Raw genomic sequence first — 9,534 nt, 5'->3', positions numbered from 1 at the left:
GAACGATCCAAGATCACGCGAAATCGTCAACAATCTAATCCAGCTAACTTACTTAGCGAGGTACGAAGAACGGGCCCCAGGACAGACGAGATCTGCAAAGAGTGGTGCGCTCGGCCAAACGCATCAATCTATCAGCGCTTTCTGACCTTCTGTCCATCTACACCAAGTGGTGCAAGAACAAAGCCAGGAAGATCATGATGGGCCTCTCCCATCCCAACAATGGACTCTTCTCACTGTTGAGGTCTGGGAAGCGCTTCTGCTCCCTTAAGGCCAAAACAGAGTGAAAGAGGAGTTTTGTCCCCCAGGCTATTTGGGACTTGAACCAGGTGTAGGACTGGACTCTCATACATCACATCACCGCACACACTGTTTATTTGCACACTTCTTATAATCTCTCTCTTAAATCATTATTTGCACATTCTTTTTTACTGTAAATTTCTAAGGTAAAATCTGTAAATTTTGTCATAATCTGTAAATTCTTTACTGTCGTTTAATGGGCATTGCACAGCAATAAGCATTTCTCCACATATCGTATTGTGTGTGTGTGTGTGTGTGTGTGTGTGTGTGTGTGTGTGTGTGTGTGCGCGCGCGTCAAATAACATTTGAATTTGAATTTGATCAAGGCTGTCTATCCCACTTGCTTCCACATAACCAACACGTTCTCACTCCCAACTCGTCAAACGTGTGACGCATGGTCAGGCTCCCTCTGCTGCACTTATGGACGCGCAGGGTACCCCCCTCGCGTCGGGAATTGACGTGAAGGGTCCTCCGATTGAAGAGATTGCTGCGGAAGTGCCTGTTGTCGGTATATTTAGACATTTTCCAAATCACATTGTAGTGACGTATACAGAACACAATAAATTATATAATGTAAACAACTACCTGAAAAACAGGTAGAACGATGCTTTTGTATCGTTTATTGCATTTACGGGGGGAGTGATGTATGCTGGGTAATGGCACAGCTAGCTACTGGGTGACAGTTATTCACCCGCTTCGGCTGTTATCAGTCCATACAATGGGCGTTATTAGCACAAATCAGTCCCATAGATATGGGCCATCTCCTGCTAGATTGTTCAGAAGGTTGTTCTCATCCATCCAGATGGAGGATCACTAACAGGAGCGTGGAAGACTCCAGAATCCACTCTGGCTGGAATCCGGTGGATATGCAGTGTGTACAGGTAAGACCATTTAAACGGACAGCATTTATAAAATGACTATTAAAAGTCAGCGAGTGTCAGTAATGTTAATGTGGTTATGTTAGTAATACACCGAGTGCTAATATAACAGCTTTAAGATGCATTTGTAGATATTATTACGTGTTTTACCGTCTTTATGGTGCTAGCTTAAAGTTACGGTGTAAACGTTAGCTTATATTGGAGTAAAGCTGTTACTGGTTAAACGATGTTAGCACAGAAATATTAGCTTCTGTCATGACTGATGAAGTTACTAGTTAATAAAGTTTTCAGTAAAGTGTTTAATCACAGCCACAGATTGACAGCAAATATCTCGATTAGCTTCAGTGCATCTGTAATAAATATGTGCAAGTTTCAGTGCTTCGTTTAAACTGTATGATACTTATACTGACCCAGGGTCAGTGTAAAATACAATCCTAGCTGTGTGAACAAAGCCTGGCTCCTTTAATCCTGCATGAAAAACCTCAGGGATGCAGGCTATTATTACTCTTTCCTGCTGACACACCTGTCACACCTGAGAGTCAGCTAGAAACTTACAGTGACGTGGACATCATGCAAAGACTGCCAGACTCTGTAATACTGTAAATGATCAGTGACTCAGGTTATCACTAAACTTTAAACGGCACCTCTGTGTCTCTGTGTGCTGAACATTTAGGATTGAGTCAGGCTGCATTGACTGTGGGACTTTAATGTGTTAAAAGCAGGTTGAAGACGGCTCAGAAACATTTGAAGATTAAAATTTAGCATTATGGCTTCTGGTGGTTTGTAAAGCCTCTACTCGGCTGTATTTTTTTACTAATTTATGTTTGTTGTTGTTTAACACAGATTTCAGAAGAGCAAATATGCTTAATAGTTTAACTAGATTTCCTTTGTCAGTGTGGGACTGCTGAGTCACCGGAAGAACTCATTTGATTCATTCTCCACATGATGTTCATATACAGAAATGTTTCACAGGAACTGATTTCTCCCAAAGGGTGAACTAGTGTGTTTCCATAGATTACCTCTGTATGAATGTACTTTTAAATGAAGGCAAGTGTTTGTCCTTTTTTGTTCCTCAGGTACAGTACGTGATATCAAGGGCAGGCGGTCAACACTGGGGGTAGACAAGAAGCAGACGTACTTCCAAGAGGGAGCTGCAGTGAGGTCAGAGGTCAGAATCTGAAACAGCTCAGGTTTATATTTTAGAGGTTATAAAAAAATCAAAATGTATTTATAAAGAAACCTTTAAATAATAGTCATAATTATGATTATTATAAGAAATATCAAACATTTAAGTGTTAGCCCTGCGATAAACTGGCAGCCTGTCTTTGTCCTGTATCAGCTGGGATAGGCTTCATCCTCCCGCGACCCTGAATTGGATACATTGTATTCCAATTATGTAATCTGATCATTTACAAACTCAAGGTATCTAATCAAAATGTAAGTAATAAGTATAAAATGGGAAAGCAGAAATAAGTGTGACATGAATGTAAATGTGTGAGCTGACATAGAGGACAGCTACATGTAGTCTGAAAAACCTTTGTTGTCAAGTTTGCAGGTTTATCAGCACAAGACATTCTTACATAGAAGAGACATTAAAGTCTGACTCAGTGAAGCATTATTGGTCCCGTCTGTTTGGATAAATATAGTAAGTTGATGTTTGTCCATTTATTGACACATTTTCTTAAGTGCTTATCCAGTTCAGGATCACAGTGGAGCTGCAGCTGGATATGTTCACTAAATAAACCTTCCAAAAGTTAACAATAAATCTGCATCCATGTATGTTGTTGTCCACAGGATGAGAAAATCAAACTGGAAGACTGTGGAACATGTTAATAAATGTATGTGTTTATGCCTGTGTCTTTCACAGGAGGCGCTGGAAGGTTTCCCTAATAGTTCCTGGTGAATCAAAGCAGAACCATAAAGGTTGCTGGACTGCATGATGGCCTTACCCCTGAGCAGTCATCCTGTTAAAGGAGGAACCAGTTAGAAGCTGTTTTCAAAGTAGCTGAGCAGATTTCATCTCAAGTAAGCGATTAACTGTTTGTTCATCTGTTCTGCCATTTAAAGAGCATTTAAGGACGTCGTTTGAGTGTCCAGTTGAATTAATTCTACTGGCTCTCATGGTCATTTGTTATTATAGACATATTTTTCATGTTCATCCAGCTATTTAGTAAATTCTATCTATTTAGTAATATCCGTCAGCTATAAAATGTAATATAAATATAAAAATATCTAAATATCTCCTGCCCTTTATGTTTTAATGATGTAAGTCTGTTTACATTAGCATTCCTCACATATCAATGAGATGCTGTACAGTACAATCCTACTGACACAGCAGAGGGATAACGACGGCTATTCAACATCGTTACACGACACATTCGAGCTGCATGATGCGGACAAAGTGACTAAATCATCTTTTTGTGGTTTATTGTCTTCAAACCAGCAGACAAAGCCGATGGCAGAAGATGTCAGAGAAGAACTTCAGGCCGTGGACTGAAAAGGTATTTTTTTCTTGTTATCAAAAGACATTTGGAGTGGCAGCTTCTACAACTGGTTGTGCTAAAGTAAAGCTTACAGTCTAAGAAATCACAGTGTTGATATTCAGCACAAAGAGAAAAGCTCACTTGTTTGAATTTATTTACAATCATAGTTTTATAAATTCTGACTGTAAACATCTTTTACAGCTTTGATATTGTTTGACACTCGATATCAGGTGATCGGGTTTAATTTAAAGGTTTCTGTGTCCCAATGAGCCATTTACACTGACCAGTGTCAGTTTAACTGTAACACATTCATTATTTAGATTCAACAGAGAAATAACTGAATGTAAAAACGGCAGCCCTCAGGCAGGTTTATAGAGATACATGCATGCATTATGAAATTTATGTATCCCAGATAATTGTTATTCATCTAGTCATGGCAGACCTACCTCTTCCTCCCAAGTTAACTGCAACCCAAAAGAACTAGTGGGGCTATTTACACACTCACAACCAGTGTGGGGTAAAAAGAGCCACCAAAAAGCTGTCAGCCACAGATGTGCTAGAAGAGTTAGAAACTCTACTTATGGAGAAACTTTCTAACAGGGGACAGGTACTCCTGCCCAAATAACATGATATAACCCCACATACAGCCCAGCCATAAAGTGAACCAAGTCATTTAGTTAAAGACAGCATGGGACCAAATGCATGTAACCAGCCTGCATCAACCTGACATTTCTTCCTCCTGAATTAAATGAATGAATGGATGAAAGTTAAATGACTACAAACCTAAAGCCACTAGTTCCCACACTGGAGCTCCCTGACACTGTGTGTTAACCGTATTTAGCTTGTATCAACAGTTGTAACAGGCTAAGCCACCTGAGACACTGCATTGAATTTGTTCCTGTCTTAATGATTTCAGCTGACTGGTTTCAGCTCAGATGTTCTGCTTTTTCCTTTCAGTAGATCAAAGCAGCTCGTGCTCCTTCTGCTTCCAATTTAGAAGAAGAAGAAGAAGAAGGCGAAGGCTTCAGCGAAGTGGCGTTCATGGTCTCAGTGAACAGTCACGGTCACACACTGCATGTGGTTTTAAAAGCAACATGTCTGTTCAGTACAACGATGTGTAATATTAGTGCAGCTACGGTTTGTTCTTGAACATCAGTTCTGTTTTCTACTTTGATCACTTAGACCAAAAAAGTGTTGTTTTCAGATTCTTTCTTTTACATCTATAAACCACCTGTTCATTTTTTTTATTACAATTAGTTTCACATAAATGTTAGTGTTTCCTTTATGATCTTTTAATGCTTACACTACACTGTACACGTCTACATTAGAGACATTTCTGTTTCCTGTTTCTGTTGACTCAGAGTTGTAAAATGTTCTTTTATTTGATGCACAATATGAAGCTTATAATTTTCTTACAAATAAAACTCTGATGACAAACATGAACAGCTGTGCTTATTTCTGAGACATGAGTTTTTGAATGTGTTCATATTTAGACAGTGTGCATCTGTCTGCTGAAACTGTGATGGTGAACCTGAGGTGATGGTCAACAGAAGGCAAATATATATCAATATAAAAACAATATTGAAGTAATGTCTTTACCCTCTGCAGCGTGTGGACGCTGTGCACGCAATCACCTTATTCACTGTAGTAAACGTGCACCGCTAGCTCACGTGACTGTCTCCATGGTTACATCGTATATTATTAGCTATGTAAACAGCTTCCAAAGATACCGCCATAGCTCTCTGCAGCTGTAACACTGTCACACTTTGCAAATCATTTCACGTTTTTGATAGTTATGAAGACAGAATATGTTTTTAAGGTCATGCTAGGCGGTTGCTATGGTGGTTGCTGTGGACCGCGTCCGATTCCTGTTACTAGCTGTCCGCCGCAGGAAGGCTGCGTTCCATTTACAAGTAGTGACCGTCTGCCGCAACTCGAACTCAAACCCCGCTTTGTTCTTTAATTATAGGCCTTTTATAGCCGTTCATGACACGCACATACACACATAAAGCACTTTGCCTCACCATGAGAATGCAAGTTTACCTAATCTAACCTTAAAGTATCTGATATAGGATAGAAAAATGAAGCAACCAGAGATTTAATGATGAAGACTCTGGGTTCTGTAGTTCACGTTTTACAGTCCTGAATGACTCTTTGCATATGATTTATTGAAGAGGAGTTTAGAATGCACTTTACATTTAGACTGTTGCTGTTTCATTTTTTACATTGTTGCTGTGTTATGTCATGAATAAGGTTCACCTGCTGGGGGTTTGATGGATCAGCTGGACAATACAGTCAAAGACAGATTTCATTCATCATATGCAAGAATCCTAGTTGGATTTTTGTTGTCACTCATGTTTTTGAACCAAATATTGAAAACAATTCTGACAGACTGGATACCTGGTCAGGGTGTACATTACCTTGTAGTCAAGCATCCCAGGACAGAGCCCTGCCCCACCATGAGCCTGGGTGGATACGTTGTTATTAATATAAAAGGACCAATACTGAATATGAATATTTCATGAAAATTGAATTATAATACAAATTAGTAATAAGGGTTTCTCTGCGCCCTTATCTACCCCATACTCAAAGAGCTGCGGGCAGAGAGGGTGACAGGCGAGGATGGCACTGAAGAGAAGATGCTCGGTTTCTGGAGTCTCCTGGTCCTGTCAGTATTAATAGGATGCATCTGCTGTGCCTTCTCGTGGATGCTCACCTACCTTGACTCGTTCCAGCCTGGTATGGATTTCCCAACACTGCGGACAGTGGCCCACGTCAGAGACATTTAATATTGATTACATATGTCTGAATTGCTAACCCTAACCCTAACCCTAGCTCAACAGACCACAATGCCCTGGACTGTCAGTATTATTACTAGAGATGGACCGATCCGATATTACGTATCGGTATCGGTCCGATACTGACCTAAATTACTGGATCGGATATCGGAGAAAAATAAAAAATGTAATCCGATCCATTAAATATCACGAAAGCACCTCACAAAACTTGCAACACGCTGTAACTCACCTCAGAACGTTAGCACGTCGGAGCATAGCATGTGGAGCTTCGCTAGCAACCCGGCATTTCATCTCCGACAAAGTTATCCCGAGAGAAGTAAAGCAAGTGTGTAAGTCCATCTCTGAATGTTTGTAAAGCATTCCTGCGTTAAGCTTAACGAGCGACTGCCTCTCGCTCTCCGGCTGCTACTTCAATCATGAAACTGCTTAACGATCAGCTGATCGGCTTTTCTGTCGTGACTCCGTCTCTCTTGTTTGCTTTTGGCCCACTTTGCACCAGAAAGAGGAAACCAGCGGCTGAACAACAGCAGCACGTTTAAGCTTGATCAGCTGTTGTTAGAATGTATTTAATATTACTTTCTACTCGAGGATCTTTTTCTACGTAGCTGACGCTGGTAACTGTGCAGGGGCGGATCTAGCAAAGTTTAGCCAGGGGGGGGCCGATAGGGCATTAACAGGGAAAAGGGGGCACAAAGACATACTTTTCTTTCTTATTCTCATTTAAAATGTCTAGCTTTTAATTATTTAATATTTATCTGAATCTTACACCCAAAGTTTTAATCTGATGTAAAATGTATAGAAGTCCATTACTGCATATAGTAACTGTTAAGTCTAATATACCTAGTAAGCTATAGTACTTTTTCCTTTGGGAAGGTACCATCTGTGCAGTCTGCAATTTTGTTGAAGAAAGATGTTGAATCTATTTAATATTTCTTGAAAAATAATTGATTTCTGTGCATTTTTTTTCACACTGCATCAAATTAAGGTTGATTACGTCGATTAAGCATCATGAGGTGGAGCGTGAGGGGTGGTTCCCTATTTTTTATTTATTTATTTTTATTGTTGCTGGGAGTTGGAACCCTATTAGTTAGGTTGCTTAATATTTATGCTAAGTACTCTTTAAAATACCAGAATAGGGAGGATGGTGTAGGTTTAAGTTTATCAGATTGATCAGTATTGCTGAACTATGAAATATTTTTTTTTGCATACAGGTATAACAGAATAGCTTTAGTGTAGTTGTTGTTTTAAACTTGAGTATGAACTTATACAAAATGCAGCAAGATATTTAAAAAACAGTTTTGTTGATTAAAAAACACTATATCGGATTCATATCGGTATCGGCAGATATCCAAATTTATGATATCGGTATCGGTATCGGACATAAAAAAGTGGTATCGTGCCATCTCTAATTATTACATGCTGTGAACATAAGTAGCTTTGATCACAGTTTATGTTGTAAAAGAGAAGGAATATTGGAAAGAAAGATCAACATTGTGATATTATTTCTTCCAAACTGACCAGAAACATGCTTGTCAGACTCTCACAGCAAAGGATCAGACTCACTGTGCATGACGGCTCAGGCCAATGATGTCTGTTAGATTGTCAGTTGTTTAGTGCTTCTGTACAGTTAGGGTCACGTCTCTATTTCAGAATAATTAATATGCGGAAAACACTAAAAGTTGATTGTCTTCCAATATTCTAGCATAATTAAAAAACTTTGACTTTGTAAGTACATATTATTAATCCTAATGCCAGTATGATTCTTCATAACTCCTGCTTTGAAATACTGAACTTTAAAATTTACCTGATGAAAGATAATTTACAGTGGCACTCTGTCAGGATCATTCTGACCATAAGATCACTGTATTAATCTGAATCCTTCTGAAATGTGCTGTGAATGAATGCTGATGCAACTCACTGTGGGAAAGCTGTTAATAAAATGAATCTGTGACACATGCAACACATTCACAGAGGAAGAGGACACAAAGGGAGGACACGCAGAGGCTGTGTTGAAGTCAGAAATCCAAATCTTTATTAAAAAACAGGCGGCGGTTACAAACAGGAAGACAAGCAGTCCATCAAACATACAGAGAATTCAAACAGCAGTAAAAAATAACTGGACACTGAAAAACATAAAGCAATGTGTGACGCAATAAAAGGAAGCAGCGCAGTATATTCACTGAATTATCATCAATTACAAAAGAGAAAAACGACGATTTCTAAGGATTATTTTCTTAAATGCAGTTAGAGTGTGGCTGGTAAAGATGGAAACATACAGAATGTAAACTGTGTGAGTTTGGTGAACTTTGTTAGTAACAAATGAGGTAAAAAAAAACAACAACCCCAAAACAGACAAAACACAGAAAGAGGCTCTCAGTATTCATTAACAATTAGAAAGAAACATTCTGGTCGTGGATTTTTACAGTCTTAGTTCCGCTCGCTGTCATCATTATAATCATCATGATCAATGGCGAGGTCCTGAGGTGGGTGGGGCTGTCTCTGGTGATGTCACCATGAAGGAACAGCATCTGGCACGTGTTGCTGAAACATCCCAGTACACTGGTGTAGTTTCCTCTCCAGCTGTTTGACATGTGACACTTGAACATTAAGGGGAAGAAAAAGAAACAGTGTTAGGTCAGGTGACCACATGGTTTCTAAAGTAACTGACAGGAAGTAACCAGGCTGTTAGAAATGGATGGCATGTGTTTAGAGTTACTGGAGTTGGGTAACTCTACTTACAAAAGCAGAAGCACACAGATGAAGGATCAGATGCTGGCATGTTGCCAGGAACTAGCTCATGTGCTGTGGTCATTCAGTGGCTCCAGCAGGTAGACAGTCCAAGCCTGATATTGCTGCCCATCTGAAGCGTTGAAAACACACATGCAAAGATTATTTTGTGTTAAAGTCAAAGTTGGATGTTCACTTTGTCCTGTAAAACTGTTTGTGTATTTGAAAGCAAACTAACCTTAAGGCTGACTTGTATCGTCTCCTTTAACCGTGGGACAAGTTGTATCCACTGACTCTAGTCACTTACAGGTGATGACTCCTCCCCCCTCACTAGAAATTCCTCCTAATATA

The 9,534-nt window shown here is 39.5% G+C and overlaps 1 long non-coding RNA gene across 5 annotated transcripts; it reads left to right on the top strand.

Moving 5' to 3' along the window:
- Positions 1-645: 645 nt before the first annotated feature.
- LOC120716125 lies at positions 646-5,101 on the top strand. 5 transcript variants are annotated; one of them, XR_005691820.1, is made up of 6 exons: positions 646-805; positions 1,100-1,178; positions 2,252-2,343; positions 3,043-3,200; positions 3,622-3,676; positions 4,619-5,101. It is a non-coding gene; the product is annotated as an uncharacterized LOC120716125 (long non-coding RNA). The 5 variants fall into 5 exon arrangements; XR_005691819.1 differs by having other exon boundaries at positions 4,616-5,101; XR_005691817.1 differs by having other exon boundaries at positions 3,619-3,676.
- Positions 5,102-9,534: the final 4,433 nt, after the last annotated feature.

This window comes from Simochromis diagramma, unplaced genomic scaffold, assembly GCF_900408965.1.
Source record: "Simochromis diagramma unplaced genomic scaffold, fSimDia1.1 OVJJ01000583.1, whole genome shotgun sequence".
Lineage (NCBI taxonomy): Eukaryota > Metazoa > Chordata > Actinopteri > Cichliformes > Cichlidae > Simochromis > Simochromis diagramma.
This window is presented reverse-complemented; position numbering and strand designations above follow the sequence as displayed.